Source organism: Pelodiscus sinensis, chromosome 7 (genome assembly GCF_049634645.1).
Source record: "Pelodiscus sinensis isolate JC-2024 chromosome 7, ASM4963464v1, whole genome shotgun sequence".
Lineage (NCBI taxonomy): Eukaryota > Metazoa > Chordata > Testudines > Trionychidae > Pelodiscus > Pelodiscus sinensis.
The window spans coordinates 37983063-38004005 of NC_134717.1; the positions used below are offsets into that span (position 1 = coordinate 37983063).

Here is a 20943-nt window from a genome sequence, read left to right on the forward strand (position 1 = left end):
CGAGGCTTACCTGTGTCGATGAAGAAAGGCTTCTTTGTCGGGGCATCGCGTCCAGACTCTCCCGATCTGCCGACAAACAGCTGATCGGCAGATCGGGGCAGCCATTTAAATTTAAATGAAGCCGCGATTATTTTAATCGCGGCTTCATTTCCCTCTTCCGAGCTGGCTAATCTACATGCCTCCGTCGACGGAGGCATGGAGTCTGGACACAGCCCTAGAAAAAGACATTTTCCTATTCCTAAGGCCTATAACATAAAGGGCTTAATACAAAGTTTCTATGGTCTATAAGAAGCAAATATCTATACAAGACTTATAAAGTTTCTCTTAATACAAAGTTATATGAGAATGATACATGGTTATATGGAAATGTTGCAGAGATTTATCCACAGCTACTCCACAGCAGCCTGGCTCCTCTCTCCCAAAATGGAGAGCCTCTCTCTCTCCCAAAATGTTTGGACAAACCCGTTTCCTCTTTTTTCCTCAAGGGCTCATGGGAGTTGTAGTCTTTAGGGGTATGTCTAGACTGCATCCCTCTGTCGGCAGAGGAATTCAGATTAGGCAGGTCGACACTGCAAATGAGGCAGGGATTTAAATATCCCATGCCTAATTTGCATAAAAATGGCCATTGCGTTTTGCCAACTCAGCACTTTGTCGGCAAAAAGCGGCAGTCTAGAGGGGGATCTGTTGAGAAAGAAAGCCTTTTTCGACAGATCCCTTCTGCCTCCTACAAGGAGGTTTACAGGATCTGTTGAAGGCGGCTTTCTTTCGATAGATCCCCCTCTACACTGCCGCTTTTTGCCGACAAAGTGCTGAGTTGGCAAAATGCGGTGGCCATTTTAATGCAAATTAGGCACGGGATATTTAAATCCCTGCCTCATTTGCAGTGTCGACCCGCCTAATCTGAATTCCTCTGCCGACAGAGGGATGCAGTCTAGACATAACCTACAGCTAGATTGTAGCACAAAGGAGTCTCCCAGAAAAAGTCAGAGGCCCCTTTAGTAAGGGAACTACACTTAAACAACCAGCAGGCAGGCAGGATTTCTTTATTTTGACACAGGTAACAATAGACACCTTTGGGAAGTTAAGAGGGGGGTAATAGAATTTCTGGGCCCTGGACAAGGTATAGAGGGGCTGGCTCTGTGTTCTCGGAAGGAGCAATTCCTTGGGCAGAAGCTGCGGGCCTGTCCAGACCACACTGCTTGGGGCTCCAGCAGCAATTTAAAGGGCCCAGGGCTCCAGCCTCCGCTGCTGCTGCTGCAGTGGTGGTGGCACTTGGGAGCTCAGGGTCCTTTAGAATTGCCAGACCACGGAGCAGTTTCATCTTTTCTCCTCACATCAGTGGGGCTTGAGGGTTGACCGTGAGTCTTTAAATTAATAGACTATCTATGCCTTATGGATAATATTTTCAGAAGCATTTATGCTGACATATCATGTAATTCTCTAACCTACCTTCCTTCCTTCCTCTCAACTTTTCTTTGTCCCCTTCCTTTTTTCTAGTGCATCTCCATTCATTTCAGTTTCTCCTCCGCCTATCTCCCCCTTTTTTCTTGTGTTGTGTTCTCTATCCATTTCACAAGTTTTCATACGAACTGTCAGTTTTTTCTTTTTTCACATCTTACCCATCCCTGAGTTTCTCCCCCTTTCTCTTCTCTTCTCTTCTCTCCTCTCCTTTTCCTCACCCCTAATTTCTCACATCTCTTTTCTAAAGTACTCCTCTCTAATTTTCTTCCTCGTTTCAGTTTTCCTCAATATAGTCTGTTTTTACTGCCTGCAGACATCTGCTATTTATTGAATACCACAAGAGACCCCCCTCAGTCTACACGTCCACCCCCCAGTCATTCACTGATTTTCAAATTTTAGAGCTCTGCAATATTCATATTTTTTTTCAAAGCAAACATATGCTTTTCTCATTATTGACAGTTACTGCCTCAGTGACCCGGGCATATTTCTCAGAGTGGGGTATTCTTTCCCAGGATTTAGTGTTGGGAATGAATTTATCAGGAAACGCTAAACAAGGGCTAACATCCACTTTGAGTAAAAGAACAGCATTTACAGCTCATCCAACTTTGCTTTTTACTCCAAAATGCTATTCATCAAAATGAACACTTTCCGCTGCACTGTTTGTTCTTGATAAATGCAGAGCAAATTTACTTGGTGTAAACTACATGTCTTGAACTAACATGTTGTACATTTCAGGCATTCTGAAAGAAGTATCTAGCATGCTGTACCATTACATGCAAAACCAGAATATGTGGTCACTTTCTTTCACTCACCAGTGCATCCATGTACTTGTCTCCCTCCCCTTGCCCTAATCAGTCTTTTATTCCTAGACCCTTAGGGCTCTCCTAGGAGAAGAGTGAAGGAGGTGCTAAAGAACAGGCACTGGAAAAGATGGGGCAGAAAGAGGTGTGCAGTGGGATGGGGCTCCAGTGGCATTGACTCTTGTTGCCATTCACTCCAGAGGGAAGAGCATCCTGAAAGGGGAAAGTCTTATCTTCCCTAAAAGGTTGAATCAGGGATGGATTCAGAAATACCTGAAGTAGTTAGGATCATGTGCTTCAAGCTTAAGAGCCTTTACAGTTTGGTTGCATTTGGGATAAGTTTTGGCTTGGCTACCTTTCTGATAGTTAAATGTAAGTGTGCTATAATGTGCTATTTGCTAGCTGGACATTTTTTAAAATGGCATGGAAACTTTAGCTTATATCTAAGTATCCCTTTGAGGAGGACAGAAGAGATGCCAGTTTGATATCTTATCTGGTGGATGACAGGTCTAATATGCAGCACCCAGATGGACTTAAACACAATTTTCTGGCCCAGAAACTTCAGTTCAAAATAATGTATGCTGAGCCCCATATAACTCATATCAATTCCTTATAATCAAAAATGGTAAAAAGCCTTTTTATATGAATACTAAAGTGAAAATTCAGCTGAATAAAGCTCTTTTATTGGCACTAGATACTTAATACCTGCTACTTAATGTATCAGTAAAATGAGATGTAAAACTTGATAGGACTTTTTAGTATTTTAAAGAACACAAAATATCTCATGGACTACATTTAGCCCACATTCTCAAATTATTTTAAGGTGGAAGTTTTTTTGGTTTTCAGTAGTAACATTAGCAGTTAGTCACTTTTAGCAGTACAGTAAAACTCTGACGGTCCGGCACTCCTGATGGTCCGGCACCATCAGGAACCTGGAAATGCTCCGGGCAGCCGGACCATTGGAGCTGCTCTGCCCCCAGCTTCCCGGATTCAGCTGCTGCTAAAACTGACCAGCGCTGAATCCGGGAAGCAGGGGGCAGAACAGCTGGAGTGCTGCCGGGTAGGTCCAGTAGCGCTGCCCCTCGGGGCTGCGGGACCAACCCAGCAGCACCCCAGCTGTCCCGGATTCAGCCGCTGCTGAAACTGACCAGCGGCTGACTCCAGGAAGCCCGGGGCAGAGCAGCTCTGCTCTGCCTCTGGCTTTCTGGAGTCAGCCGCTGATCAGTATCAGCAGCGGCTGACTTGGGGACACCTGGGGCAGAGCAGCTGGGGTGCTGCTGGGTGGTCCAGTAGCGCCGAAGAGCAGCGCTGCGGGACCAACCCGTCAGCACCACAGCTGCTCTGCCCCAGGCGTCCCCAAGAGCAGTTGGGGTGCTGACGGGTTGGTCTCGCTGCGCCAAGGGTCGGCGCTACCGGACCAGCCCAGCAGCACCCCAGCTGCTCTGCTGCAGGTGCCCCCGATTCAGCCGCTGCTGAAACTGACCAGCAGCAGCTGAATCGGGGACTCCTGGGGCAGAGCCAGACTATCAGAAGGGAGGGCTATGAGGGGGCCTGGGGTAGCATCCCCCCACCCCACACCCTTCATAGCCCCCCCTTCTGATAGTCCGGCATATCTGATAATCCGGCACCCCCTGGGTCCTAAAGGTGCCGGATTATCGGAAGTTTACTGTAACAGGAAAAAGGGTTGTTTTGCTGTTAGCCAGTAAAACTTTCAGTATTGCAAACGCCACAATTCTTGCAGGAGTAAACAGTTTATTTTAAAATCTATTTGGAACAGAGAGATTTTTTTTAAGTGGGGAATAATTCTCAGCACATTATAAAGCACTCTTCTTCCATAGATCTCAAAGTGCTTTACTCAAAGCATGATTACCAAGGTCACAATGCAAGTCATTTTCAGGGATGGGAATAGAACTCACATCTCCTTAGCCCTAGTCCCATGCCTTTGGGGGGGGGGGGGGGGGGAAGGGGGAGGAGACTGTAGGGGAAAGTTGTTCTTAGCTTTGTCAGTAAAAATATATAGTGAATTTTGTTAGTTCAAGTACCAAATTCTGTGCTCAGCTGCCTGTAATGTGCTCACTTCACTGTAGAAGCTGGCCTTCAGTATTGTGATTTCACACTGTGTGTATATTCCTGTGCTAGATGTTCTCATCACTGAGTATCTCATCCTCTGTATTATAGTACAGATGGCAGCAAAAGCATAATAAAGTTATGCAAACAGAGCTAGGATGCATTGTGCTACATTACACAACTTCTCCCCCTTTCCTGTTTGTTTTCCAGCAGCCCCTCTACCCCCCTCCACACTTACTCCATAGGAGCCCTGCTCCATAGCTAAGAGACTCTTCTGGACAATGTGAGGTGGATCCAGAAAGTATTTTCTCTACACAGCCTGCTTGCTAACCCAGCAAAAGTCATTTAATAATGGCAAGTAAACTGCCACTTTTCCTAGTAGTCGTACTTGCCTTCCGCAGTTTGCACGGATTATTGGAAGGCAAAGAAAGCATAAGAATGGGAAAATGACCAAAGTCAGTCTAAGAAATTAAAGTTCTGCAGATGTTGTGCATGACAAGATGTGCAGGAAATGCCCTCCTTCGTCACACAGTTCTTCAGGGACTTCATAATAGCTAGAGCATATTAACTGCCAGTGCTGCAACTCTCTCCTTTAAGTGAAACACGAAAGACTGGAGCACAATACTGTTCAGAGCCATAGATCCCACAAAATAAACCCGCCTACTTTGTTCAATAATTATATTTTATTATTATATGCACAAGCTGGGAACTCCAGCATTAAGTCATTGAAGTGGCAATCAGAAAACCATGACCTCCGTAAGAGCAAGATTGAACCCCCAAACTCTTCTTTGTTGGTCTGGAGGCTCTGTCCCTTTTATGATTCTCTACATGTATCATGAAATCAAAAGTAATAGGAAATAAATAGAGGAGACTACTCAAACATAGAAAAGGCAAATAGACCATTCCTTTATGCTCCCATCTTTTTTAAAAAACACTATCATTTCTGTAGCTTTTGTTTAAATTATAGCCTTGGTACAGATGTCTTATCTGAAGCCTTGGTACAGTTATTTCTCTGAAGCACTAAATATGCCAAAAGTCAAAGTGAAAGTTACAGAAAGCAAGATTTTTTTTTAAAGTGGAATTAAGCTGCTTTATCACCCATCACACAGCTTAGGGCTTGTTTATACAAATGTTTAATTTGTGGCAAGCTGAGGTGTGAATTTTCCACGCTAGCCTACTGCAACCCATTTGTCCATTCCACGCTAGCCTACTGCAACCCATTTGTCCATTCCACGCTAGCCTACTGCAACCCATTTGTCCATTCCACGCTAGCCTACTGCAACCCATTTGTCCATTTACTTCAGTCTCAAAGAGGACTATTGCATCATTTATTCTATCCACAACTATCCCACCCAGTTGATGTACCTGAATGCAAACTTTGGCATCATCTCCACAGTGGGAGGTCAACAGGAGAAACGCTCCCATCGCCTTCCCTTACTCGTGAAGAGTAGGAGTACGGGTGTCGATGAGGGTGCCCTCAGCATTTGATTTAGCTGGTCCTTACTGTTCCTGATAAATCAAATGCCAGAAGATCCACCTCTGTAGTGTTGATCTGCGGGTTAATGTAAATGTGGCATTAGGAAATAGGCTTACGTGGTAGCCTTGAAATGACACTCTGGAAGTTACTTCCCCAGAGTTCTGAAAGGGCTAGAAGCTTCACATGCTCCTTCAACAGAAAAAGTGGCAGAATAGAATCCTCCACAAGAGAATTGTTGTGATATATGAGCAATTGTCCAATCCTCCATCTTGGATTTCAGTTAGGAAAAACCAAGACACGTTTGCAATTGAATTAACAAAAAACGTATAGCCAACAGTATCAATGGCTTCTGCCAGTGTAGAAAAAGTCAGCATGGACACTTAAAATTGTGTTCATTATCAGAATGAGCTCATCAACTCAGAAAACTAGCATAATCCCATAGCAATATATATGCCAAAAGCCAGACTGCAAAGGCTCCAGAAAGTCTATAAACTCCAAATGACACGAAAGCTATCCCAATATAATTTTCTAAGTAATATCACCTGAAACAAGATTGTGAGATGCAGAGTGGTATCTGTGCTTCAAGCATTACTGTCAACATCTAAATCAATGTCTAAAATCTACTTCTTAGAGGAATGCTCTTTCATGCAAAGGTCTTAACTGACAGTGGACTTAGGTACCTGCTACAGCCAGTCCCCAAGTTATGAATGCATCCATCCACTTATGACCATTAATATTTATGACCAACCTCCTATACAGCTGGTCCCTGAGTTATGAACGAAATCTGCACGTATGAACAGCGTGGCCATATGTAAGTGAATGTAATCCGACTTACGAACACATCGAGTTAGGACCTAGTGTTTGGTACGTAACTCATTCATAAGTTGGGGACCGGCTTACTGGCAATAGTGGTGTCATCAAGAAATCCCTTGTGTCCATTTTCTTAGAGAAGATCTTTCAGTGAAAGTGGCTAGACCTTGTGTACACCACCAAAACAAACAAACAAACAAACAAACAAACCACACCCATCAAAAATAGCTAGTTATAAATTGTGTATTTGGGAAAAACAAACACACATAAGCTGAGATTGATTCCTAGTGTTTTCAGGCTTTACATGTAACCTGGAATCTATGCAAAATTTAACATTAAAATTATTAAATTATTAATTCAATATATTATTAAAATCATTAAATCTGAGACAAGGTTGGTGAGGTAATATCTTTTATTGGACCAACGTCTGTTGGTGAGAGATAATCTTTCAAATTTACTCAGGACTCTCCTTTTTTCCAACCAAAACTGGTCCAATAGACAATATTATCCCTCCCACTTTGTGTCTAATATCTGGGACCAACATGGATACAGCAACATTGCATTATTCAAAACTGGGCAGTATACCCAGATGTCCATAAAATGGCAATGCTAAAATCACCAAATATTATAGATGGCAAAATATCAATTTGAAAATTGCTTGCAAAGCAACATCCAGCTATAGTAATGTACACTTAGTATTTTGGTAGTTAAAAACATCTTACTTTTCTTAATGCTGGATAATATTTCAAGTATGAAAAACAATAACTAATTATAAGTGACTCAAACGTCACAACATACATACATCTTAAAACTCTTCATGCCTAGAGGGACTCGTTTCAAATAGGACCAGCTTCCTGACATCACTATTTAGAGAGGGGATTTGAACTCCTTATTATCTTAGCTGCTACTTTTATTTGTGACTTAACCTAAACTAAGATCAGAGTTCACTTTCCTTTTCTCCAAGGCATTCAAGAGTGGGGAGCCCGCAGCTATCACATCCAATGCCAGTTACCCAAAGTTCATTATTCAGCTAGTAGAGAAACACAGAATAAAATGTTTAGTCACTGAAAAAGTTAGCTAACCAAGCTTTGGGCTTATGACAGTGCAGCTGCATTGGTGAACCAGTGATAACCAAGCTAGAAAAATTATACAGGACTGATTCACAACCCTTTGAAAAGGAGTCTTTTCATTGTCCTTGTACTAAAAGCAATTTGAATGCTTGTTAGTTAAGAATTATACCTCCAAAACTTCATTTAAACAGCAAATATTTATTGTGTACTTTTATTCAGTTGACATTTTATTACAATGACAAAAAAATACAATAGTAATGCCATTCATTTAATCCATTCTAGCATATTTCTGCAAGAGGCTTCTTCAGTTCACATCAGCCTATGTAATGACAATCTTTTAACCAGCATATTGAGAGTCTGAACTCACAAACAAACAAGCAGGCCACAAACACAATAGCTGGTCATAGTAACTTTTTGCAATCTTTTTAAGAAATAGGATTATACATCCATAATGTACTTTAATATCCATGTACATGATTTAGACTGGTCAAAGTTCTTTGAACCTTGTTTAAAAAAAGACTTTGGTTAAAAAAACCTCCACAAGCACATGTAAAACATTGACTGAGAAGGAAAAAACCTTTTAAATGCTTAAAGTAGCCAGAATTAATTAGTAATAAAATAGGGCATAAATACCAAAAAACCACAACAGAATCAGCCACTTTCTCTGGGATCAATAGAAACTTTTTCCTGGGAAACAAAACAAAGGTGTAGCCTACTAATATTCTCAGTTTGGGGTTTCATATCAGATTGATAACTTAATTCAGAAAACACTCCTCCTCAAGGCAGTTTCTCCCCCACTTTTTTCCTGGAGGATCTGCTTTTACGGGCTGTACCAATAGCATCTGTGTGAGTTTGACTTGCTCTTAACACCCTGGACAGAATTAGACCTTTGCAGCCTGTCACATCATGAGTTGGCACCTAACTGTTTCTCAGGCAACTGTTTCACTCCCACTGACACCAGTAGAAGTACTTTCTAAGACAGAATGGGACTGGGTATTGTAGCGGGTTTGACTCACTTTCTGCATGGTTCTTCCCTCGAGGTGGCTTTTGGGGAAATAACTGGCTGCTCCGACACTGATGCGCCCCCTTTTGGGTGAGGTGTTCTCTTCAGGGCACTGCTCTCCGGCAGTAACCACTCCAATCTCGTCTTCCCCCCTTCTGGGGAGCAGGAACAGTCATTGTTTTTTCTCTGCTCCTCCTCCAGGGTCCTCCCTATTCCCTAGGAGCCCAAGTTCTTCTCCCACTCTGCCTTCTGCAACCCTGCCTTGTGGGCTTATGGCCTCGGGCTTCCCTAGCTCAAACTCCCCCAGCTGCCTCCTTGCAGAACCGTGGCTGCCTCCTTGCAGCCCGGCCTTTTAGGGCTGCCTCCATGCAAACCGAGCCCTGCCCTCCAGGACTGCCTCCTTGCAGCCCTGGTCCTCAGGCCAGGTAGCCTGGGTTTGCTAGGCCAAAGCCTCTCTCATTACAGGCAGGCAGGTCTTCTACTCTCAGGAGCTGCTCTTATAGTCTCCAGCTGGGCCCTCCTTATTTGCCTCAGCTGGGCTTCCCCCTGACTCCAGCGCCCAGTCCCTTAAAGGGGCAGTGCAGGGCAACGCCCTGCCACAGTATGTATTTCAGGATAGGGCCATTTAACAACACAGTTAGATCACATTTAGAATTAATATTTTGATAGGAGTTTATCTGTATGTCTACTTGCATTTATACAATTTGTTGTACAGTAAACTTCCGATAATCCTGCACCTTTAGGACCCAGGGGGTGCCGGATTATCAGATATGCCAGACTATCAGAAGGGGGGGCTATGAGGGGTCTGGAGTGGGGTGGGAGGGGATGCCACCCCAGGCCCCCTCATAGCCCTCCCTTACGAAAGTCCGGCTCTGCCCCAGGCGTCCCTGATTCAGCCGCTGCTGATCAGTTTCAGCAGCAGCTGAATCGGGGATGCCTGCAATAGAGCAGCTGGGGTGCTGCCGGGTTGGTCCCGCAGCGCCGAGGGGCGGCTCTATGGCACCAACCCAGCAGCAATCCAGCTGCTCTTGAGGACGCTTGGGGCAGAAGAGCTCCCGGCTTCCCCGATTCAGCTGCTGGTCAGTTTCAGCAGCAGCTGAATGGGGGAAGCCTGTCCGGCTGCCCAGCACTTCCAGGTTCCTGATGGTGCCGGACCATCAGGAGTCCCAGAGCATTGGATGCCGGACTAATGGAGTTTTACTGTATTTGTAGCATCTGAGCACCCTCCAAATTAATAAAAGAATACCAACAGACCTTCTCCTTTTGCCTACAGGGATAACTTGAAAGGTGGCAGTTACAGGCAGTCCCCGGGTTACATGGATCCGACTTACATCGGATCCCTACTTACAAACGGGGTGAGGCAATCCCGCACTACGTGCTTCCCCCCAGTAGACCAGGGAGACGTGAAGCTAGCGTCCCCCCCAGCAGACCAGGGAAACGCGGAGCTGCTTTTCTCAGCAGACACTCAGCTTGAGAATAAAGGACTGAGGGAAGTGAGGTGTGGGAGAATAAAACTGAGCTATGGAGAAATGTTTGGCTAGAGTTTCCCCTACAATATGTACCAGTTCCGACTTACATACAAATTCAACTTAAGAACAAACCTACAGTCCCTATCTTGTACGTAACCCGGGGACTGCCTGTATTTGCCCTTTCTGTCCCCAAGCTCCTCCTATGTGTGTGCAAACTATGAACAGAGCTACTATGGTAAAGCTAATTCAAAGAAAATGAACTTCTAAGTGCTGCAAGGGCCTTGGTCATCCTGAACTCCTGCAAGAGCACTCTTGGTCATGTACGTGCAGCTCCACGAGAGGTTCTGTCTCCTGAACTCCTCCTCCTAGCTGCTTTCAGGAATTAAAGTCACTGAGACATAGGGAATCTCTCAGGCAGCTAGGACCAATCACACTGAGAATTTTGTATTTCTGGACAGACTTGTAAGTGGAACCCCTGTTCAAAGTGTGTGGGAGGCATCAGAGAGAGTGGAATACCACTTGAATGAGTTCAGAGGGGTCCGTATTACTATGCAAGTAGATTTGCTTCCTGTTGGAGCTCTGTGACTTTGTTTGGCTTTATTCCTGGATATAATGAGTTGCAATAATCAAGCCTGTAGGTCATGAATGTTGCTTTCTGTTGCCTGTTCCAAGTTTAGCAAACCCCATTCTAGTTAAATTTAAAAAATGTGAAATAACATAGTACTGTTACCCCCATTCCCATGACCTCATTTCCCTCCCTAAATATTCTCTGTAAGGATTTAGAATTTCTCTTGTTTTGGAAATACCCTACTGGTTAGGCCTTGTAACAGGATACCTCCAGCCCCTAAAGAGCTGAAGCAGAAAGAGAGGGATTTTCCTGTTGCATTCTGCTATTCAATTTTTTCTAGTCACTCCTGTGTTCACATTCTGGGCCCTTCCACTCCTTCCCTTGCCATTGTTGGAATATTTTTCTTGCAGCCTACATCTGTAAACTCCTGATCTCCAGTCTCCAGCAGTGTTTTTCCCATGTTGAATCTGTTTCATTGCTTAAACAATGAAATTATCTTTTGCCTTTTTTATAAAATGGAGCTAAGAAAATACCAGGCATTGCCCTTTAACATAAGCTTTTGGCAATCAAATGTTGGTTCTGGCGTTCTCAGCACCAGACCTCTCTTTCATTTTGTCTTGCCGTTATGTCGCTTTGGGGATCTCTAGGCAACTAACACCTGTACGTCCCAATCTGGTTAACTGTAGTTTTTAGGATGTTAACGCTAGTTTTAATAATGTTAACATTAAACTTTTTATTAGGTTCTTCAGTCCTTGATAACATGTATTTGCATTGTAATAAATAGCATTCCTGCATGTACAAAACTAAATATCTTTCTCTGTGAGGATCTGGTTGCACTGAGTCCATCCTGTTTTTTCCCACAGTACCCTTCACTTCCAAATTTTTTCCTATATTTCTCTAGATTTTTGGCTCCACTATTCAGAGCTGATGTAAGCAACCCTAGGCTGTCTTATGACCAGCTTTAAGTTGTTCTTTTTAATTAGTAGTAGTTGTTACTTATTTTCATATATTGCTATGTAATGGATTTCTAGAGCAGAGAGGCCAAACCCCCTCCTCTAATGTACAGCCTGAAAAAACTGGCTGGGTGTTGAGGAGAACCCTGGAAACTGACATGAGGTTACTGCATTAATATGCCTCTTGCCCTTAAGTCTGTGATGTTCTAACCATCTGTGGCATGGGCATGACCAACCGAGCCAAAGAGATACAGACCCTGAGCTGCATTCCTTGGTTCTTCACAAGCTATCCCTGGCCCAAACCAACATCCTGGGATTGAGGAAAGGAACACTTGAAAACCATAGATCTTTTGTAAACGGGGTAGACTCCCCAAATTGCACAGACTCCCTAAATCCTTCCCAAAAGAATACCAATTCCTCTGAATCCAAGGCCTTCTGAAGCTGGAGGTTGTGGGAAGGGATGGCAAATTTTGTGTTATAGCCTCCTAAATTACATCTGCAATACTGGGTGTGATTCCCATCTTGAGTAGACAATCTCGTCCTCATTGTCATTGAGTTAGCTAGATCAAAACAGCAATGTAGCCATGGTAGCACAGGCAACATTCTTCTTTCGAATGTCGTGTTCAATGCTATATTTCTTCATCAGAGTTGGACATCCAAGCTCTCCAGCCAGTGAACAGCATCACTGGTTAGATTGTGGATATCCTCCAATGAGCCAGTGAATTTTTGTGTTGGGCATTCTGCAACAATGTGATACATCATTTGCGGACTGCCACAATCACAAAAAGTGGAGATGGCAAAAAATTCCACTCATGCAATAGATAACCGCACCTGCCCTGACCAGTCCTAAGCCTGTTTAGGACACACCACAGTCTCCGGGAAGGATCGAAGCCTTTATGCTCAGTGGTGGGCTCCGACACAAGATGTTTGTTTGGGACGTCCACGTACTGCCATTCAGCTCACCATAGTTCCTTGACATTGGCTGTGACTTCCTTCTCTCACTGCCAGGGAGGCTTACGGGATTTTAGACGTGATGTTGGTGGCTGATCAAAGTATTTTTGGATGGAAAGAGGTTGGCTGCTGCAGTTGATACAGTCTGTATTCCTGCTTCTGTAGATGAATGCTTGGTGGGGCAATGTTTGCCAGCAGCGGTAACCATTCTATGGCAGTGGGCTTTAAAGTTCCCGTTATCACTCGCATGGCACTATTCAGTTGAGTGTCAACTAGCTTTGTGTGGGCGCTTTCTGACCACACAGGAGAGTAATATTCAGCAACAGACTACACCAGGGCTATTGCTGAGATCCTTAAGGTGCATGCTCCAGCTCCCCAACTGGTTGCAGCTAATTTTCTTAGAAGGTTGATCCTTGGCTTTAGTTTCTCCTTTGTTTGTTCCAGTTTGTGTCGGAAGGAGAGTGTACAGTCATGGGTATTTGGGATGAGGCTTGTAAGCAATCTTTTTTGTACAGAAAGCAACATCAAGTTTTGTGGTGGCGTTACGATCGTCTAGATGAAAAGCTGTGACCACAGTTTTGTCTGAATTTGGTTTAAGCTGCCACTTCTGTAGGTAATTGGATAGGTCGGATGTTAGCAGCTGGCTGACAGTTTTGAAAGATTGTGATTGTGCAGCCAGTGAGATATCAGCTGCGTAGATAAACATTGCAGAGCCAGTTTTGGGGATTTCACTAAGATAGATGTTAAATAATGATGGTGCCAGTACGGAGCGCTGAGGGAGACTGTTTTTCAGCGTTCTGGGTCTACTAATGCTATTATTGAGGTGCACACAAAACCGGCGGTCACCAAGCATTACTGTCAATAGCCGAAGCGTCAGCCGGCACTGAATCAACCTTGATAGTTTGCATAGTAATCCCTTTGCTGCACACTGTGTCGTATGCAGCTGACGGATTGACAAGAGCTATTACAGTCTTCATTTTTGCCTGGTAGCCAGCTTCAATTGTGGTTGTGAGAGCCAGAACCTGGTCACACGTACTTCTGCCTGTACTAAAATCAGCCTGATCTTTTAATAACCCAGTCTCTATGGTGGCAGACAAACGAGCCAACTTTTAGGGGTGGCAGTGGTTAGCTGCCCTGAATGCCAACCTGCCTTGATGCCCTAGGTATGTATAGTGGCTAGCCTGTGCCTACTTGCCACAGCCCCGCTACGATAGTTACACTACTTTTTTTAGGGTACTAGCTTTATGGAAGCTAATGTATGCCTACTGAAGCTGTGAATTGTTCCCCCACTCCAAGTGCCTTAGAGAGACACACGTTATCACTTTGTTTATCTGAGAAAAGTGGGAAATAGCCATCTTCTATAGAGTTTTCTGTTTGAGCAGGGAAATAGTATATGGCCTATTCATGAGTCTCTGCTGAGAATAGAACTGTGTCAATAATATTCTGCCTTTAGAAGACGGTTTGTTTTTGAAAATAGTTATATACTTTGGAATATTGAGTACACAATAAAAATAATTCAGTGCATAAAATATTGTATAACTAGAAATGCTCTTTTCACTTATATAGATACAAGTCCTTAGTCAAAAAATAAATTACAGTTCAGCATGTCAAGTTAAATAATTATGTATACTACATACAATACATGTTGACAATAAGACTCCTTTCAGCTCCTCTTGAAATGCTGCTCGTTTACTTTGCTTTATACGATATTTAATCTTAAAGCTAACTTGTGATATGACTAAGATTCTGTCTATAGCTCCTTTGTTAACTTAATAGTCATAAAATTGCTTTTGCTGGATTGAAATTTGGATTTCAAAAATAAGCACATTGAAAAATCCTTTATGATTACATCTCCAGACTGTCCTTTTAACCCTTTTGAACTTGCTCTCTTATTAAATGCAGAAAGGGAATAATAACAGCTGGCACATCTAGGTATTAAAGGAAGTTCCATTAGGGTGAAGTGATGCTTAATTAAATTCACACTAGCATACAAATAAAATGATTAACAGTTCCTTTAAATAATAATTCATTCACACTGATTGACCTTACTGGAGATACAAATAAAACACATTTTCGTAAACTACAAATGTTTCAGGCAGGATATTGTTTGTCCTATATTTGTGAAGGAAATCTCATTGATTGTTTTGCTGTTTGAAAAATCTGAAAAATTCACAAGTACATGTTGTCACTGAAGCAAAAACTAATTTGCTTCACATAATAATATCTAGCTTTCCCATTACTATATTTAATTGTAGTGAGATTTGGGGAGTTGTCATTGCCCTTTTATATAAGGCTAAATGAAGGTAGAGATGTTAGTTCTGACAGCTCACGGTTAAATATATCAAAGGAAAATAGGTAATCTGCAGTTTAATGTAGGATCTTCTTAGCCCTAATCATTGCTTGATTAACATGAGAATTCAAATAAATAATTTTTATTGGCATCATAGAATTAAAATCATCTGTCTTTTCTCTGGTGCAATGGTGCTAGTACAGATTTACACCTTTGTAACAGGCAGCAGAACAAAGCCCCAGATCTTCGTCTCAATTAATTGAAGTTCTGCAAATCAAATGAGTTGCTTAAATAACTCTCAAGTTATTAGATTTAAATAATGTATCTTATGTGGCCAATAGATCAGCATAAGTGTGTATCAACTGATTATGCCTCCACAGCCAAGCCCAGATTCCTTCATGCTACCATGAACTAGTTCTGGCGAAATCTCTACAACAGTGGTCTTCAACCTTTTTAACCACAAGATCACTTTTTTAATTTAAGTGCAATATAAGATCTACCCCAAACCCAAATACCCTTGCTCCACTACCTTCCCACCCCTTCTTTGAGGCCCTACCCCTGCTCACTCCATCCCCCTTCCTCCCCATCCTCACTCACTTTCACCAGGCTGGGGTAAGGGGTTGGGATGCAGGCTCTGGTATTGGACAAAGGGGTTGAAATGTAGGAGGATGGGAGATTGGGGTCCAGGAGGGGTTTCAGGGTGCAAGCTCTGGGAAGGAGTTTGGATGCAGGGGGACTCATGTCTGGGTAGAAAATTGGGTGCAGAAGGAGGTTCAGGGCTGGGACAGGGGTTTAGGAAGCAGGATCTGGCTGGGCACCATTTAACTGAGACGGCTTCCAGATGGCAGAGCAGTTGGGTTAAGGCAGGCTCACTCCTGCCCTGGCCCTGCACCACTCCTGTAAGCAGCTGGCATGTACAACAATGGCTCCATGTGCTGCCCCTCATCTACAGGCACTGAGCTCACAGTTTCTACTGGCCACGGTTCCCCATTATTGATCAATGGGAGCTGCAGAAACGGTGTCTGCTGACAAGGACAGCATGTGGAGACCCTCCTGCTCTGCCGTTCTCAGGCTGCAGGGACATGCCAGCCACTTCCAGGAGCAGCAATTCCCATAGGGATAATGACTCCAGCCATGACAGGCTAGGCATTTTATAACTCACTACTCAAATAATTACATTTAAGCATAAGAGAGAAATGAAAATGATGAAATGCGCAGACCAGTCAAAAACAAAACATAACACACTTTGCAAGCAGTAAAAGAAGTAAAAATAACGTGTGTGTGTTGGATTGGGCGATGAGAGTGAAGGAGAGTGGGTGTTTGTGAGAATGACATGCATCTGACGAAGTGGGTCTTTGCCCACGAAAGCTTATGCTCCAACACTTCGTTTAGTCTATAAGGTGCCACGGGACTCCTCGCTGCTTTTGCAGATTCAGACTAACACAGCTACCCCTCTGATACTAGACACACAGTGTGTGAGAGTGGCAGAGATTTGCATTGTCAAGCTCCCTCCCTCCCTCCCCTTCTCTTTGTGTAGATATAGTGTACAGAGTGGGGGGAGGGGGAACACCTTGACATCAGCGCCCCCTCTGCTCCCTCCCACATCCTGAAAAGCAAGCAGGGGGCACCCAGAGGGCAGCTCCGAGGCAGAGGTGAGGACCAGCATGACAGTGAGTGAAGGGGCAATTGAAGTGCCAGTGCTTGATAGCTTCCTGGCCAAACCAATCAGGATCCCCTGTCAGAAGCTCCAAGATCTACCAGTAGATCCCAATCTACTGGTTGGTGAACACTGCTCTACAACATGCCCTCATCTGCATTGTGGATCTGCAGCAGTTTTACTGCCTCTTGGGTCACCTGTCTCTCCAGAGTAGGTGCACCTAGATGGGTTCAGGAACAGATGAAAACTTAGCTCAGTAGAGAAAAGCACAGGCAATTTATCCTGACGACTTTTATTCCAAAATAAATGTTATTTAGTTTTATTTTATCCAATTATGTTTTTGACACTAGTAAACTCTCCCCATGATTTACTCCCGTTTTCCTAATTAGAATAATGTTTTCTTAGCTGGACTAGGCCATTTTTGTTTTTAATGGACTTCCTTGGTGTTACAAAGAGAATTACAGGAATGTGTCCTTTCCAGGAGATGTCTAACCCTTTAGCCTGGTGCTCTTTAATTCACTAATGTATATTTCAGACTCAGAAAGTCAGGCAGGGTTTCAAAAGCTCTGCTATCTATGGCTAATAAGATGGGCAGAGAAAATTAAGAAGGATATATTTTCATAACAGGGAACGATTTTTCATCCAAAGCATGTGTTTTATTTTTTAAACGGCTTTGTTTCCATACTCCCAAACAACTTCTAGACTACTTTTCATTTCCCATCTAAAATAATGCAAACATTTCAAGGGTACACCTCTGGCAGATCTGCATTTCAATGGGGCACCTCTGGTGGATCTCTCTTACACGTCTTCCCTCATACCACAAGCACACCTGTGTTTCCTGCTGTTTGAAAAGTAATGTTGATAAATGGCACTGCAAATCTTGTCAGATCATCTCTCTTACCTCAGAGATTTCTGTAATGGAACAGCTCATAGCTATGAGCACACATTATTCTACCTTAGCTCCTTTCCTTAAAATTTCCAAAGGAGGCAATTATGGTAGCTCAGAAAGCACCACAAAAATCATATTTCTCATCAGGAATTAGTTGCATTTGGTCTGAAAACCTCCAGCATAAAAGCAAAATAAAATAATGTACAATACACAATTTAATTTTTCCATGAAAAAAGCTTTAATTTTCCCAAACAGAGCTCCCCAGACACTTCTGGAGCACTAGCTGCTTTGGGATTAAGTTCCAACAGATTTCAGAGTACAGAGTTTGTTGTCAGTTCTCTTATTCATATAATTTAATATGCAGTACCCACATTTCTAAAAATGTAAATGGAAAATAACTTGCAATGAGTTAATTTCCAACCTGCTGACTATTTAATAGTCGTTACTATGATCCTGTTTCCATTGTCATTAATGAAGGTTTTATCTGTTTTTAATATTAGGACATATGCTAACAGTTTAAAGAACATTATTCTCAAGACTATTGTCTTTTTCCTTCTTTATTCACAAGCCAATCTAAAATTCTCCTTAAACAAGTAGTTGAAAGGAAAGGCTCAATATGTAACATACTTTACAAAGAGAATCAGAGATCTTAAGGCATCTAGTAGTGACCACAGGAACAATGATTTTAGGAAATAGCAAAACCTAAATTAGTACAGGTCAAACCTCTCTAGTCCAGCACTCTCTGGTTTGGCAATATCCATGGTCCAGCATGATTTTAGTTAGTAGGATATACACTTATCATGGGTGTGACTAAGTTTGCTATGATCTCATAAAGCTTGTTCTGTGCTGTAATTTAGCACTAATTTACCCCTAAATGTCTTCTAAGAACCCAGTGGAAGATTTGGTAATTCTGCCAGACAATATTGACCTTCTGTGGTCTGGCATGTTCTCTGGTTCAGCATTAGTCAGGTCCCACGGGTGCCGGACTAAAGAAATTCAGCCTGTATAATTAATTAGATATGGTCAAGTGTATCCTTTTTAGCCTATTTGGCACTCTGTCATAGATTTTTTGGTATGTGTTCAAACAAAGTACTAATCAGTACAGTAGGTATTAGGTAATTATGCATGTAAAGTAGCAGACTAATTTTGATGTGACTTTTCCAATTTAAGGGAAGTACAGATTAAGGTGAAGCCATCTCAAGAACTGTCAGACACCACTTTACTAAACCACAGGTTTCATTCTGCCTACAAGGATTGTTTCCTCTATTCCATCTTCTCTTTTTTTACTTCTGTGACATACCAGGATTGTAAGAAGTGGGCATCAATGATCTTTGATAAATCTCATAGGATTGCAGGCAGGAAGAACAAGAGATTCATTTATTTTCTCATGTCCATAGGCCAAGGAAGGGGAAAATACCACTTAGCAAACAGGCTTATATAAAGAGGATTTTGCTGGAGATGTTTACACATTGTTTCTGAAAACATACTGAAGTATAGAACAGACTGGAGAGAGGGAGAAGAACTTAAAGGGGATCTTAAAATAGCACCAAATGTAAGATTACTTGGTCCACTCCTAAGGTAAAAAAATTGCTCCTGAGTGTAACAATCTGCTTCAACACGGAGTGAAGAGAACCAGTTGCAAGAAGGAAATGTTTGGAAACAGCCCTAGGAAATTAGCATGTTCATGATTAGATGACTAGTTGCAGTTGTGGCATCTTTGTAAATAATTCTCTTTATAAACAGTTTAGTTGTATGAACATGGAATCCTTTTATATTGTTATCCAGTATGCAATACATAAAACAGAGTGTCTGTGATAAGTTTAGTCACGAGACCCACAGCAAAGTAGAGTGTAACTGGATAAATTCACAATAAATTACACAATTCTATAAATTACACAATTCAATACATTATTTGTCTGAGAGATTCTCTCCAGCTTACTGGAGAGACTATGGGGGGAAAAAATCTAACCCTAGAGAAATGCCTCCATATAGCAAGGGCAGCTGAACTGTCCAGGATCTCAATAATGACAGCAGAACAGATGCAGAACAGAATGCAGAACAGATAGGCTATGTCTACACTGCAAGGTTTTTGTGGCAGAAAGTATGCTAATGATGCAATCATTAACATGAGTCGCAATGTCATTAGCATATTTTCTGCCAATGTTTTTTGCGCAAAAGTTTTTTGTGTAGAAAGAAGCAGTGTAGCCACTTCCGTTTTGCACAAAAAAAACCCCTTTTGCGCAAGATCCTTGTGCCTCTCCTGGAGGCTACACTGCTTCTTTTTGCACAAAAACCCCTTGTGCAAAAAGCATTGGCAAAAAATATGCTAATGAGTCCGTCATTAGTGTACTCTCTGCCGCAAGAACTTGGAGTGTAGACAAAGCCATACATGGATTCAGGACAGAGACCATTTTGAGAATGCGGAAATTATGTGCAGAACATATATGCCCAGTGGCGCAAGGGGGAAACAGAATGTGTTGATATTTCAGCTTCCCCAGGAAGCAGTAGTAGTGAATGCAGAGACTGAGGATGTAGGGATATCCAGTGAAGGGGAGAATATCTGAACTGTGACAGTAGCTCCAAAGACTGCCAATGTACACTGCAGAAGAAGGCTAACAGACATTCAAGTGCTATATTTGTAACTATATTATTTAGATCAATGACCAATTCAGTTTCCCCATCACTGTAGGATCAACTGCAATATAACCCCAGCAACAGTGAAAAGCAGCAATATTAGACGGGACCAATGTGACTAAGTGCTGATGATGTGTGATAAACCTGAGCTTGGCAGAATTCAATTTTTATTTTTAAGGATTTTCCCCATTTTTTATCAATTTAATTTTCATAATTTTCATAGTTGCATAAAATTATGAGTTTTAAACTTTTATTATTATCAATTTAAATGCTCAGTTGTGGGAAAATACAGGAGAGATGGGGTCCAGGAAATTAATTATTTACTGAAAGTAGACATTGAGAAGATTTATAATGGCTACAGCACAATTTTTCCACTTTCCATGTGAAAATATACAAAATAAATTTTCTTTAATCAAGCACTACTAAGCAATATGTTTTTTACCTTGCCTGCCTGTAAATGTTGCCTATCTATTATCAACGGAAATATTTTTGTCAGTTTGTGTAAATATGGTAAAATTGACATTTGCTGATAAAAATCCAATCCTTCCAAGCCTAAATAATGCCATTCTAAGGACAGTAGGCAAATGTAGATTGTAGATATTAACACCACAAAAGAAGAAACATTATTACTTCTAGTTTATAGTGGTTGGCACTGAGGAATACCATAGACTATAGGGCTGCAAGATACTGCAAGCTATAGATTTGATCACAGGACAACAACAGAACATCCTCAATGTGAACAGTCACTAGGTGACCCATTCAGCGTCCCAATAGACTATAAAGACATATTTCAAGTGGATGGCCACCCAAAGGGCAAGTTTAAGGTGTAAATAGACTCGTGCAT

At 42.3% G+C, this 20943-nt stretch overlaps 1 protein-coding gene across 1 annotated transcript in view; it reads left to right on the plus strand.

Moving 5' to 3' along the window:
- The window catches only part of XIRP2 (xin actin binding repeat containing 2), a 187361-nt gene that overhangs the window by 15941 nt on the left and 150477 nt on the right, over nucleotides 1-20943 (plus strand). The gene's annotated exons all lie outside the window — the stretch shown is intronic.